A 15,926-nucleotide genomic window follows, 5' to 3' on the forward strand; every position below is an offset into this window, starting at 1 on the left:
AGCTGTTTTTAAGACTCCTCAGTCTCTGGAAGTGCCTCATTTTTATCATTTGAAAGTAGTGGTTATTTAGCTAACATCCTCTGTGGATTGATGCAAAGAAGCTAAACGATTTTTTGCACTGTCCTTATTCTCGTCATTGTTCCCTTTACTAATTGGTAGTCCAGTGGACCCACCAATTCTCTCACAGTCTTTGTAACTCTGATACTGTCAAATAGTTTCTTGATATTTGATTGATGCCTTTGGCTAGTCACATATCAAATTCCCTCTTAGCCCTCCTAATTTCCATCTTACATTTTAGTTTATGTACCTCTCTATTCTAAACCCTAAATAAGTGGCCTGATTTTCAGAGGTCCTGGGCATTCACAAATCCCACTGAAGTTGATCACTGAGGATTTAATATTTTAGATATTTGTTCTAGTTTGTATGTTTATTATTTAATTCCTGTACAAGTGCCCAAAAGTTCAGATGGGAACATCTGAAAATAAAATAAATAAGATAACCAAGTCTTAGCTTTACTCCTCCAAACAACTAGGTGACCTGCTGCTCTTTTATGGCAGTCCCAGTCACAGCAAAATAATTAAGGGGGAGTTGAGATTTGCTCTTAAATCAAGGATTCAGTCTCTTTGATTTATATAAATTGTTTGACTATATGTTATATTGTACATGAAATATACAATGTATCCTTCTAAATTTTATAGTAATCATAGGTGCTGACTCCATGGGTGCGCCAAAAAAAAACAGTGGTGCTCAGCACCCACCGGCAGTCCCATGGATCAGCTCCTCCCCAGCACTTCCCACTCACTGCAGATCAGCTGTTCAGTGGCATGCAGGAGGCACTGCGGGGAGGGAGACTGGGGGCAGAAAGAGGCAGAGGAGGGGGCAGAACGGTGTAGGAAGAGGCAGGGCGGGGTCTTGGGGGAAAGGGTAGAGTGGGGGCGGGGCCTGTGGCAGAGCAGAGGTCGAGCACCCCCTGGGAACTCAGAAAGTCAGTGCCTCTGATACAGAATAATTTTTTTTGAAATTTACAGATATTCCAAAGGTAAGTCCATTAAATAGTTGATGGGTTAAAATTAATTGAAAAATGGATCCTTTATGAAATTTAGCATCCGTGTTAGACCTCTTTGATTTGTCCTGTGGAATTTTAATAACAATAACAGACTTTTCAACTTTTCTGTATAGTAAAAACCCACTGAAATCTTGTTGCATAGGTTATATTTTACCTTTTTTTATTGATTATTGGTTGACCAATGATGAATGATCATTTTTGCCATTATTTCTTAAGTGAAAGTTTATCCTTCAACAGAGTTTGGCACGTAATCAGTTTCAGAGAATTCCATGAAGATTGCCCAAAGCAATTCTCCTGTGAGGAGGAGCAAAAAAAAAAAAAAGCAAATGTGTCTTTAAAAATCACTATCACCTAATTTGGGACTAAAAACGCTAAAAGTCTTAATTATACTAATATGGTAACTGCATGAGGTCACAACGAGGTAGAGTTAAGGTTGTCTGGGTGCCCTAACTATACATTGTCATACCTTAATTTGTTTGCATTTTTGTTGAGTTCGACCTGAATTCCAAATTTCCTGGATTTTATAATGTTTATTGTTCTAAAAATTACAACATCACTGTATTGTATTTTACTCTTAAATTACTGATATGTACTGTTACAGTTTTTGGCTGAGAGTATAGATGTGGCTCAAGCAAAAGCCTTCCTTCCCCTTTCATAAGGGCTAGATATTTTAGACTTGGTGGAAATTATAAATCAAGTGCTGAGGTACAAATTTGTTTGATACTCTTCGATTTGCCTTTCTTTAAAACCCTGAGATAACACAATTAGTTCTTAATGCAAAGGTGCACGGAGGTCAGCATGATAAATCATTTAAACGTACTGTTATATCTCAAGTTGTCTGAAATGTGGTGAAATGAAGTCAATGGAAAGGGTAGAAATTTATAGAACCCACAACCGATGTGCTATTGCACATTTTTAGAAAGGTTTTAGAACAGCTCAACCAATGGGAATTTTGCAGAGCAGTAACATTTCTTATAATCCAGCTGAATTTAGAAAATTTGTTCCTTGTCTCCAACAAAACAACTTGCTGATGTAATCAGCAGAGTCACCATATTCCAGAGAGAGGCTAGCAGCAGCCTGCAGAGCCACAGTTCCAACCCACTAATCATGCATTGTTCATACTGTTGAGAAATGATCTGAGGAGTCCTGTAGGAATGCATAGCATGCAAGATCTCATCTCTCAAAATAATTTGAGACTGTAGCCTTTTTAACTGTGATGATTTAGCAGCTATGTTTCTTAACATGAGAAATACATTCTTGCGCCTTTCCAACTGGATCATTTTAACTAGGGTTAGGATCTGCAGAGGAAAACAAAGTGGTTAGCTGTGAAGATCCTTTTTTAATGACTGATTTACAGAAAGATAAGTCTGTACTTCTGTGTAAATGTTTACATACTCAATTGTTGTTGCATACACAAATAGACCACTTAAGAGTGCTTTATCCAGATTTCATTTGTACAGTAGAACCTCAGAGTTACGAACACAAGAGTTACAAACTGACAGCCAACCATACACCTCACTGGGAAATGGAAGTACGCAAACAGGCATGAAGAGACAAAAACAAAACAAAAAAAAATACAGTACAGTACTTTGTTAAACATAAACTACTAAAAAATAAAGGGAAAGTTTAAAAAAGATTTGACAAGATAAGGAAACTGTTTCTGTGCTTGTTTTATTTCAGTTAAGATGGTTAAAAGCAGCATTTCTTGAAAGAGAACCATTGACATGATTGGGCTTGATGGGGAAAAGTGTCAATAAAGCACAACAGTGTAGGGATTGCTACAAGGAATGGAAGATAAAGCTGCATGTTAGTGAAAATGTGTAAATACAGAGTGAAATACAGAGGTTTTCTTTGAAGAGTAAAAATGCAGACACAAAATTATGCTAGACCTGTAATTTACCACATGATGATATATCATCTATTTATACTTGTCCAATGCCAGTGACAGCACTGGCATTAAACCATGTATGTCCTAGTAACAGAGTTGGCTTCGAGTTGTTGTATTGTTCCAGATGCTAGATGCATATTTAAGCTACTTCTATATCACAAGAACATGGTCAAAACTACCATGAGTTAAATCCTGTGGTGCACATTTTAAACACGGTAATCAGATCTGTGGGTAGACTTATACTTTGCTACCCATGCTAGAACAAGAGAGTAAGTCCACAGAAAAGTGTGGGGCAGGTAGGTATTGGACTTAGAAAAAAAATAAAACTAGTAGAGAAAACTTTTAAAAACTGACTCCACTCAACGTAAAAATCAATGAACATAACTAGTGACGCATCTTTGTACTTGTTTTTTCATTTGAAACAATTCCAGAATAATAATAACTAAAGGTTTGACTGCAGATGAGGCTGACTGAAAAATGTTACATTTTCAATAAAGTCTGTTCCGTTTAGACTAAAACTGGCAAGATGCAAAAAACTGCAACAAAGGCTCATTTAAATATAGTAATATCCAATTTCAGTAATATAACAAGTATAAATAAGATGTCCATCAATTTAGTTGGTAATTTTCAAAGCTTTCCACTAAATATTCTGCAACCTTCTGAAGTATTTGAAAACCATATATACTCTACAGTTATTTCTCTGCTATTTAGAGAATACGTGTAGCTTGCTTTCTGCTATTAGTCTGTGCTAATATCTTTATGTTGACTGTACTGTGGCTAGTGTAACAGAGCCTTTGTTGTGGTCTCAGCTAGAGCCATTATGCCCTGCTGGCCAAATTTTCTCCACATGGACTATAGTGGGGTTATGCTGGTGTAAATGAGGGGATTATTTGACTGTTACTTTAAGGACCAGGGGCCAGACACTCAGCTAGTGTAAACTGGTACGGTTCCATTGAGTTTAGCTTAGGATCTGGCCACATGTTTTGTAAATTTTGCATTGGGATTTACCTATTTGCAAATTGGCCTTGTGCAAAGGTATACATGTACTTTTGAAAATCTGCTCTTAAAGGTCCAGAGACTAGCTAGAATGTTGATTTTACTGGTGCAAATAAGGTCAAAGACATTGAGGAGAAGAGTAGCCAAATTCTGCTTTTCCCCCTCTATGCAAACTAAAAAAAAAAAAATTGTTTTCTAGACTGAATGAACCACAACATTTTACAAAAGTGGCCTCTAAATTTGCACTTTCTAGTTTTGTGCTTGCAGCTTTAGGTAGCCAAGATTTTATGCAGTTCAGATTTTGGATTTTTACAAGCAAATGTAATTTGTACTCCTTTGGATGCCTATCCAAGCATAAGAGCACAAAACCTTCATATGCAGTTTTAGACCTATAATGTTAGAGGGAGTTACCCTCAGCAAAACATCTGGCCCTGAGGCTGGATTGAGGCTGCTTTGAAGATTTGACCCTATATAAATGAGTGTAATGTAGACAAAATGATTGCAGTGCATCTGGAGTATTTGTTTTATTTAGCAGTTCATTTGAACTTGTTCCTCCACATTCCTGATATCAACTACTAAAACCAGATACCCAGAAGAGCAGGCAGCAAACAACTCTACTGGTTTCCCCACACTAATCTTAATTCCTTCATGTATACATTTAAAAAGCTCAAATACCCAAAGAGCTTTTGTAATACATGCTCAACTATCCTAAACTCTTGCAAATATAAGGTAATATAAAATGAGCATGGAACTGAAGCAAGAGACTTGATTAATCTGAATTTAGCACCAGGTAGGGGAAAGATACAGTGACATATACCTGGAAATTAATCTGAATACATTCAATCTTTGTGATAACCATAATGACTCAAATGATCTCTTTCTGAAATTTCAAACTTAAGCCTGTACTTCTCAGATCTGTAATCAAGGCTGGAGGGGTGGGGTGGGGGGGAGAAAAAAACAGTGATGTGGGTAACAGACAGGATTGGATTGCATTAGAATGGAATTTGCTTTTTCCACTGATCCAATATAATATGCCACATTTGGATAAAAAGTAGTAAAGAGATGGTAAAGACATTTCCTTTCATTTAAGTTTATTGAACTCAATTGTATCAAGTTAGACATTAACTTTTAGGAATGCTTTACTGTATTCCTAAAAGTATTAGGAAAGCTTGCCCTGCATTCATTTCTGAACTGACAGCAAAAATCAGGTTTGTTTGTTTGTTTTTTAAAGTGACCAGTTCTTTATCTAAGGAGACACTGCATGAAAGACTTTTTAAAAAAAGTCTTATTTTGTGCAACAGCTGCAGTTGGACAAAAATCCTGCAGTGTATGGAATTTCTTTATCAAATCAACACATTGCAGTTCAATATTCCCTTGACAGTGAACACAGCAAAGTCAAAGCCTTTAGATACTTTCCTTACTGCTTTCAAAATTATTTTTAAAAAACAACTTAAAATAAATGTATTAATACCCCCACTGTTTTCATTGCCACAGGAATCCTAAACCTTGCTGATTTAACCCAAGCCACAACAGCTACTTTTTGAAATAGACACCTATGTCTTAGTCATTACAGTCTAAGTAGAAAATAATGTGCTTTTTAAATTTTCAAAGTATTTAATATAACAGAGCCTAGCAACTCGGAGGAACTAAAATATACAAATAGCATTTGCTGTACCGGACCAAACCGACAGTCCATGAAGTCTGGCATCCTGCCTCCAATAGTGGCCAACACTCAGTGTTCCAGAGCACATAGCTAAACTTCATGATAATTTACAGTTTAGTATTTTTTCTTCCCCCGCCCTCCCACCGCTTCTGCACCGCTGGGTTAAACAAATAAGTGGGTTAATATGTCTGTCCATTGCACAATGTTAAAATATAAGGTAAAACTAAGGTATCCACTTAGTGTGCTACTCTAAGTGCTGTGGTGAAATCTTGGCTCCATCAAAGTCAATAGCAAAATTTTCATTGAGTTCGATGGGACCAAGATTTCATTCTGTACAGGCTAAATTCTGCAACATGCAAATTCTGCTTTCTGGGATCCACAGGTTAAAAGGTAGTGGAGAATTCATCCAAGTGTTTTTAAAATGGTGTTTGTATATAATAAAAGGGCTAAGTGGTGTTGTGACACAAATTGTTCATCTAGAAGAGAAACTTAAATCTTGCTTATGATGTAAGTGGAAATGAATTTGGTGGCTTGATTGTACACTTCCTTAGGGAAGTATCCACACCACAAAACCTCAGCATGGTGAACAGTCTTTATTCAGGAGAGCCCTGAAAGGAAAGGTTCTGCAGATTACAACTGTATATATTAACAGAGCTGTTTGAAAAAAGTTTACAGACTATCAGTCTGTGCTTGAGTCAAATTCTGGATGCCTGATACATGTAGTTGCACGCCTGAAATCCCATGGGCAGAAGGGGGGACCCTTGGGAGGAAAAAAAGTCACTCTGATTTCTCTCTCTCTCAAAACCAATGGAGATGAGACACTATAGGCACTTCATGACAGGACTCATAGAAGGGTGTTCTGAGGCCATGGCCAACCTGTTTTTGATTTATGCCCTCAATCTAGCTATAGGTTTTAGACTCCTGCCACCAATCTGAGCAGGAATGAGCTGTACAGGAGTTTGGTACCACTCAGAATAAAAGCATAAAAACCCCATCATCTGTGTGTGTGTGTGCGCGCGCACGTGTGCACGCATTGTAGTTAGAAAGAAGAATGTGATCTGAAGTCCATATCTAGTTAGTATTATTAGTTATTTCAAAAGCATTATGTGCCTGCTCCTGCAGTCATTGAAGTCAATGACGTACCTCGTATTGACTTCAAAGGTGCAGGATCAGACCCTAAATTAACCCCAGTTTTAGAAATTGCTCCAGCATGTATTTGTACAACATGCAGCTTGTTATGCCAACTCTGATGCTTCCATTAGGAGGTTTTTGCCTCTTTTGTAAATACTGTCATAAAAAGCAAAGCATACTAAACCATTAATATCAGTGTTAAAGAACACTACAGGCTAAATTCTGACATGGTGTAAGCAGACAAAAATTTGAACATATTCTTTTATTTTTGTTTTCCTATCTCATGAACCCCAGCCCACTGACATAACTTGTCTTTTAGCTCTTTGCGGCTAGGGCTGCCGTTCACTATATGTTTGTACAGCATGTAGCACAATGGGGCCTTGATTTAGGCATTACCATAAAGTTGTTATTCAATAACAAAGAATAAAAGTAGTTGTAATTCCTTTGAAGTCAATGTTGCACCGACCTTCACCAGCTCTGAATTTGGCCCTGAGTGTCTGCTTAACCTACAAAAAGATCCAAAATTAAAGTTCCAACTGAGAACTATTACTATAATTAGCTGTTCCCATTTTGTTGATATAGCAACACATAGTCTATGTAATATCGCACTCTGTTCTGAACTTCTGGAAGCCTTACGTGGGGTGAGTTACAGAGTTGAATGTTTGAAGATGTCTCTGCTTTTGTGAATATGAGTCAAATTTAAAAACACATTCCTTAATCCAATATATTCAAACACTCTACAGGATTGACATCACAATGAGGTACAGTTTCAGATTCTGCCTTCATTTAATATGGTGCAACCCCAATGAATTCAATGGAATTGCACTGGTGTAACTCAGGGCAGAATTTGGTAAACAGTTTTAAACCTTTTAAAACCTATGTTAACTCTCAAGGCCAAATTATCACCTTTTTTACACTGGTGTAAATCCAGAAGAACTTGGATTAGTCTGTATAAATGCTGCTGTAAGTGGGAACATGATTTGGCCCTAGGAGTGATGTGAAGATTAATTGGTTAGCATTTCTACAGTGCTTCAGGGTAAGTATACATAGCAACTGGGATATGTGATTGTAACACGTGTAGACATACTTGAGTTAGCTTTGATCTATCTAGTTACCCTCAGAGTTATAAAATGCAGCATAAGTAATAACTGTTGTTCAATAGGAGCCATATGCTCATAATCTGAGCACTGAATTATACATACTAGGTCTACCTGGTATGTCCAAAATCTTGCAAAATTTACCTCACTGTCACCAGTATTTGCTAGCATTCTTATTTTACCGTAAGTAATAAACTATAGAAAACTGAGTATGGTCACTACGTGTCTGACCATGCAACACTAAATATTGGGTGAAAAGTCTTACCTCAGCGCAGTTCATGGTAGTAAGTACTACACCTCTGTTATCTGGTGGGGGTGACAGCAGAAATAAGAACAGTAGTAACAAGGTCATTTTGATATCTTCATGAATGATTTGGATAATGACATAAAGAGAGTACACTTATAAAGTTTGCAGATGATACCAAGCTGAGAGGGGTTGCAAGCGCTTTGGAGGACTAGATTACAATTCAAAATGATCTTGACAAACCGGAGAAATGGTCTGAAATAAATAGGATGAAATTCAATAAGGACAAATGCAAAGTGTCACACTTAGGAAGGAATAATCAATTGCACAAATACAAAATGGGAAATGACTTGCCTAGGAAGGAGTACTGCAGAAAAGGATCTGGGGATTATAGTGAATCACAAACTAAATATGAGTCAATATAATCCTGTTGCAGGAGTGATGTAAGCAAGACATGAGAAGTAACTCTTCCACTGTACTCAGCACAGGGGAGGCCTCAGCTGCAGTACTGTGTCCATTTCTGGGGACCACACTTTGGGAAAGATGTGAACAAATTGGAGAAAGTCCAGAGGAGAGCAACCAAAATGATCAAAGGTCTAGAAAACATGATTTATGAGGAAAGATTGAAAAAAATTGGGTTTGTTTAGTCTGGAGAAGAGGAGACTGAGAGGGAATATGATAATAGTCTTCAAGTACATAAAAGGTTGCTATAAAGAGGAAGGTGATAAATTGTTCTCCTTAGCCACTGATGACAGGACAAAAAGTAATGGGCTTAAATTGCAGCAAGGGAGATTTAGGTTAGACATTAGGAAAAATTTCCTAACTTTAGGTGTAGTTAAGCACTGGAACAAATTACCTAGGGAGCCGTTGGCATTTCTATCATAAGAGGCTTTTAAGAACAACTTAGACAAACACCTATCAAGGATCTTCTAATAATATTTAGTCCTGCCTCAGTGCAGGGGACTAGAGTAGATAACCTATTTAGGCCTTTTTAGTCCTATATTTCTATGATTCTGTGATTCAACAGATCCCCTTACCTCAGTCCCTGCGTAACTTAGAATGGGGATGTCAAACATTCAGGCCGCAGAATGAGTTTGGCTTGCTTGATGCATCTGCGTTTATGAGATCCAGAATCTCATTGTTCATTAAAAATAGATGAGTTCCTAGTCACATGGTAGCAAAAAAAAAAAAAAAAAAAGCTTTCTAATATGAACTGAGTAACTGAAGTACTGATAGGTGTCAGAGGGGTAGCCGTGTTACTCTGTATCAGCAAAAACAATGAGGAGTCCTTGTGGCACCTTAGAGACTAATGAATTTATTTGGGCCTAAGCTTTCGTGGTCTATAACCCACTTCATCAGATGCATGGAGTGAAAAAAAGTAGGCAGGTATAAATATACAGCACATGAAAAGATGGGAGTTGCCTTACCAAGGGGGGGGGGGGGGTCATTGCTAACGAAGCCAATTCAGTTACGATGGATGTGGCCCATTCCCAACAGTTGACAAGAAGGGGTGAGTATCAACAAAGAAAAAATTATTTTTTGTAGTGACCCAGCCACTCCCAGTCTTTATTCAGGCCTAAATTGATGATGTCAAGTTTGCAAATTAATGCAGTTTCTCACTGAAGTCTGTTTTTGAAGTTTTTTTGTTGAAGAATGGCCACTTTTTAAGTCTGTCATTGAGTGTCCTGGGAGATTGAAGTGCTCTCCTACTGGTTTGTGAATGTTACAATTCTTGATGTCTGATTTGTGTCCATTTATTCTTTTGCGTAGAGACTGTCTGGTTGGCCAATGTACATGGCAGAGGGGCTTTCTTGGCACACGATGGCATGTATCACATTGGTAGATGTGCAGGTGAACGAGCCCCTGAACCAGCACAGCACATTTCCCCAGGGGTGCTTGACCCCCCACTCCTGCCCCCTCTACCCCAACACCTCTTGCATGCTGCTGAAGAACTGATCCGTGGCAAGCAGGAGGTGCTGAGAGGGAGGGGGGGAGAGAAGCTGATCAGTGGGGCTGCTGGCGTGCAGGGAGGTGCGGGGAGAGAAGGGGAGGAGATGATTGGCAGGGCTGCCGTAGGGTACTGAGTGCATATGTGCTTCAGTGTTAACATTAACTGTTTTATTGCTGAACATTTTAATGGCTGAAATGGGAAAGTGGATAGCAGTGAAGTCCACCAGAAAATGGGAACTGGAAGTTGCTGAAGGAAGGAAATGCAGTGGGAGGGACAAAGGAGAGTTACAAAGAGAGGAAAGAAGGAGGGAAGCAAGAAGAGGAAGATGGTAAAGGAAGAACAGGCAGAAGTAGTTATAGTCGACAACTGAACAATATTAATTGTGACAATAAGGTATTGAACAAATATACAATAATAGTAAATAATAACAAAAAGTTTAGTTACTACATAAAGGCCAGATTCTCCCCTGAATCTTTGTGCAAATCTTCCTGTGATGGGGTATACAAACCCCACACTTGGAAACAAGAGGTTAAGGAGCTGCTCTGGGCTCAGCCAGCCCCACCCTACTCTATCAGCAAGAGATGCACAGACTGGAAGAGGAGTTAAATGGAAGCAGGACAGCTCATTTGGGCAGGCCAGGGAAGGGAGAGGACCTTTCACTTACAGTTCCTGAGGAAAGGTCTGAGGGAAGGCAAGATCTCTCTCTCTCTCTCCCCCATCAACAGTGGCCTGAAGGTCCTGCCCTGAGGGAAGGGAGGGTCTGCTTCTGATAGACCCTGAGAGGGAGGCATTTTCCACTCTCACATACTAACCCAGTTTGTTTTGTGAGTTCCCAGTGTTTTGTTTATGGATACCCTGGAAGGGGAGAGGCTTGGAACTGACCTGGCTGGAGGGCCAGCCGCAGGAGGCAGCTGTTGCCCTCAGAGGGAAAGAGCTGCTGTGCCAACCTGGCCACAAAGAGGTGCCAAATGATGAGCTGACCCCCTTTGCACCTTCCTGTTACAACTGTGAACTTTGGACACTACATGGGTAGCTACAAGGAGGGCAGCCTTAAGGTTGAAGGGTCTAACCCCCTGACCACTGGGCAACACTCCTGATGAGAGACAACCATCACACTCCCACTGACATTTGTAGGAGTTCTGATGTGGATGGAGGGTAGTATGTAGTCATAAATTTATAACCCTGACCATTGATCATTATTAAAAATTGAATTAATCCTTTAACACAGGAAAAGTTTGAAACTCCTACCTTCCCTCAGCTCTTCCACCAGCTCCAGGTATCTCTAGTAATACGCAGCAATGTACTGCTCACTTTTCACTCTACAGATAAAAGTTAGTCACCCATGCATGCACAGCAGATCCTGTCGTCTCTTAGCTAAACTTACAAGCTTAGCAAAAAGAAGTCCAGTCTAGAACTTCCAAAGGTTGATAACTCTGAAATCAAAACCAATTGTCTCTGCAACAAGCAAAAGACCCTTCTCTTCAGTAAGGTTGTTTCCAATCCAAATTTCAACTTTAAAGATGCAGTGAATTCAGATGTAGACCTGTTTTGGAAAAAAAATTGCAATATATATATTTGTTCTCCTTGTGCTCATGTGCCACACATGAAAGGAAAATTCACTTTCATGGAGAAACCAAGCATGGAATGTTTCAGCCCTAAAGGTAAATGTTTCAGAAAGTTATGAATAATTGAAAATGAAAGTTATAATGGAAACTGTTATATAACCTTGACTATAGAAATTGACAAAATAGCTTTTTCTCCTTTGAGATCTAAATTAAAATATGCTAATCTTGTATTCCAAGTAAATATGGCAATATTTCCAAACATTGCCCATGTAAATCCCATTGTCTTCCTATATTTTAATAATAATATATTGAATAAAATGAGAGAGAAGTTAGAAGCTATTTTGATGGTGATAATAGAAGATGCAGCCAATGGATTCTCTTTTTAACATTTTCAGAGGAAAAAGGAAACAGGTACTTGAGAAGTATAGGTGTGACAACTATAGTATTTTTGAAGAGTCAGAATAGGATTTAGAGCTAATTTTTAATTAACAACATTTTCTCAGCAACAGTATGGTCAGATTATCTTAAATACAAAGATATATACGTACCCTCATAAAATGTAATTTCCTCTGTAGAAGTTACTTATAAACCGTCTAGAATTTAATAGAGAATAATATTCCTACTATAGAATTCTACAGGTTGGTTTTAAAATTCTATATCTGTGCTATCATTCCATCTTAAATTCCATGGGATTTTTCCACGAGGTAATTTTCAAGTAAATGTAATCTTTCTGAATAGGCAGGAAGAACAAAATACATGTCTTGAAGTTAATAAAAAATATTGCTTGAGCATGCAGGGGTGTAATCAGGAAGGCCAAAGCACAATTGGAGTTGCAGCTAGTAAGGGATGTAAAGGGTAACAAGAAGTGTTTCTACAGGTATGTTAGCAACAAAAAGAAGGTCAGGGAAAGTGTGGGACCCTTACTGAATGGGGGAGGCAACCTAGTGACAGATGATGTGGAAAAAGCTGAAGTACTCAATGCTTTTTTTGCCTCGGTCTTCGCAGACAAGGTCAACTCCCAGACTGTTGCACTGGGCAGCATAGTATGGGGAGGAGGTGAGCTGTCTTCAGTGGTAAAAGAACAGGTTAAGGACTATTTAGAAAAGTTGAACATGCACAAGTCCATGGGGCCACATGCAATACATCCAAGAGTTCTGTGGGAGTTGGCTGATGTGATTGCAGAGCCATTGGCCATTATCTTTGAAAACTTGTGGTGATCAGGGGAGATCCTGGACAATTGGAAAAAGGCTAATGTAGTGCCCATCTTTTAAAAAGGGAAGAAGGAGAATCCAGGGAACTACAGACCAGTCAGCCTCACCTTAGTCCCCAGAAAAATCATGGAGCAGGTCCTCCAGGAATCCATTTTGAAGCACTTGGAGGAAAGGAAGGAGATCAGAAACAGTCAACATGGATTCACCAAAGGCAAGTCATGCCTGACCAACCTTATTGCTTTCATGATGAGATAACTGGCTCTGTGGATATGGGGAAAGAGGTGGACATGATATACCTTGACTTTAGCTAAGCTTTTGATACGGTCTTCCGTAGTATTCTTGCCAGCAAGTTAATGAAGCATGGATTGGATGAATGGAATATAAGGTGGATAGAGAACTGGCTAGATCGTTTGTCTCAACAGGTAGTGATTAATGGCTTGATGTCGAGTTGGCAGCCAGTATCAATGGAGTGCCCTGGGGGTCTGTTCTGGGGCTGGTTTTGTTCAACATCTTCATTAATGATCTGGATGATGGGATGAATTGCACCCTCAGCAAGTTTGCAGATGACACTAAGCTGGGGGGAGAGATAGATAAGCTGGAGGGTAGGGATAGGGACCAGAGTGACCTACACAAATTGGAGGTTTGGGCCAAATGAAATCTGATGAGGTTCAACAGGTACAAGTGCAAAGTCCTGCACGTAGGAAGGAAGAATCCCATGCACTGCTACAGGCTGGGAACCGACTGGCTAAGTGGCAGTTCTGCAGAAAAGGACCTGGGGATTACAATAGCGGAGAAGCTGGATATGAGTCAACAGTGTGCCCTTGTTGCCAAGAAGGCTAACGGCATATTGGGCTGCATTAGTAGGAGCATTACCAGCAGATCGAGGAAAGTGATTATTCCCCTCTATTTGGCACTGGTGAGACCACATCTGGAGTATTGCATATAGTTTTGGGCCCCCACTAGAGAAAGGATGTGGACAAATTGGAGAGAGTCCAGCAGAGGGCAACAAAAATGATCAGGGGGCTGGGGCACATGACTTATGAGGAGAGGCTGAGGGAACTGGACTTATTTAGTCTGCAGAAGAGGAGAGTGAGGGGGAATTTGATAGCAGCATTCAACTGCCTGAAGGGGTGTTCCAAAGAGGATTGAGCCAGGCTGTTCTGAGTGGTGGCAGATGACAGAACAAGAAGCAATGGTCTGAAGTTGCAGTGGGGAAGGTCTAGGTTGGATATTAGAAAAACTATTTCACTAGGAAGGTGGTGAAGCACTGGAAAGGATTACCTAGAGCGGTGGTGGAATCTCCATCCTTAGAGGTTTTTAAGACCCGGCTTGAAAAAGCCCGGGCTGGGATGATTTAGTTGGGGTTGGTCCTGCTTTGAGCATAGGGTTGGACTAGATGACCTCCTGAGGTCTCGTCTAATCCTAATCTTCTATGATTATATGATTCTAATATAATGCTGTAATAGAAAAATCTCATTCCTTTGTTTCTCTGCACGTGCAACTTTTAAGTGCTGTTCCTGCTATCTTTCATACAAACAAATTGTTGCTTAGAATGCTGGCGTGACCTTTGCTGTGACTTGTGAGATTGTTTCACTCTTCCTTTTGAATAAGCAATAGCAAGTTATTGCATGTTTAGGGTCACATTGTCAAGTGTGCCGTCAATTTTTTAAAAAATATACACACAATTTTTCTTGCAATTTGTGGGTCCAATATTGCAAGCAAAGGGTAGGATGAAATTTTGCATGAAAATTTCATTTGTATATGCAAATTTTAGGGCATACACTAAAGTTTGTGGGAACAAAATTGGATGCAATCTCAAAATTAGGCATTTAAAATTAATTCTTAGAAAAATTTAACCCATAAAGAATTATGTGGCATTTGCAAACATATGTAAGATCAGGAGGAAAGGGAGATTAAATTGTGATCCTATCAGTTTTGTCAACATCCCTTTAAATGATTTCTTCTGGCGGAGTCTAATATAATTTCAGTAAAATGCCTGAAAATTCAGATTTTTTCTGATCATCCTATTGATTGTGATCTAACTTTAATACACAAGAGAATAGAACAGATGCCCATTGAGAGCTTATCTACATCCAAAGAGAGGCAGACCAACATCAGCCCACCAAAGGCTGGGTAAGGCTAACCAGGCCTATTTAAATAGACTGCCAGTTTCTGTTAGGGTTGCCAGGCATCCATTTTTCAACCAGAACGCCCAGTTGAAAAGTAACCCAGTCGAAAAGGGACGCTAAAAGTCCGGTTATCTGTAGCGCCAGCGGGGCAGGTAGGCTCCATGCCTGGCTCCACATGGCTCCCGGGAAGTGGCCGGCATGTCCCTCCAGCTCCACCCCCACAGCTCCCATTGGCTTCTGGCCTACCTAGGAGCCGGAGAGACATGCTGGCTGCTTCCCTGGAGTCGAGTGGACTTCCTCCATCCCTGGGAAATGCCGGGGTCGCCTGAGGTCAGCAGCACCCGGAGTGTGCACCCCAAACCCTTCCCGCACGCCAACCCCCGTCCTATCTCTGAGCCCCCTCCCACACTCCAAACCCCTTGGCCCCAGCCCGGAATCCCAAACCCCTCATCCCCAGTCCAACCCCAGAGTCTGCACCCCCAGCAGGAGCTCTCACCTCCTCCCACACCTCAACCCCCTGCCCCAGCCCTGTGAAAAATGAGTGAATGAGCGAGGGTGGGGGAGCGTGAACGATGGAGGGAGTGGGGATGGACTGAGCAGGGGCCAGGGCCTTGGACAAGGGGCGGGGTAGGGGCAGGGCCTCGGGAGAGGGGCGGGGCAGGAGTGTTCAGTTTTCTGCAATTAGAAAGTTGGCAACCCTAATTTCTGTTCTGCCTACAAAGCGCAGGTAGGAAGATTAGAACCCTCTTCCTACAGAGATTAAACAAACAAAAGAAAGAAAACAAATTCAAAAGGGAAAATGAGTTTTCTGGAGTTTGTTAGCCTCTGCAATCTGTTTTGGCTACACGTTTGATTTTCTGTATATATAGGCTCTACCCTAGCACTTTCATCCTTTCTGAAAGACTCATCTTAGGATGCAGAACTTTCAAGTGTTTCCACAGTGTTGAAACTGGGATTTTCCATGCATATTATTTGCAAAGGTGAT

Source organism: Chelonia mydas, chromosome 1, assembly GCF_015237465.2.
Source record: "Chelonia mydas isolate rCheMyd1 chromosome 1, rCheMyd1.pri.v2, whole genome shotgun sequence".
Taxonomy (NCBI): Eukaryota; Metazoa; Chordata; order Testudines; family Cheloniidae; genus Chelonia; species Chelonia mydas.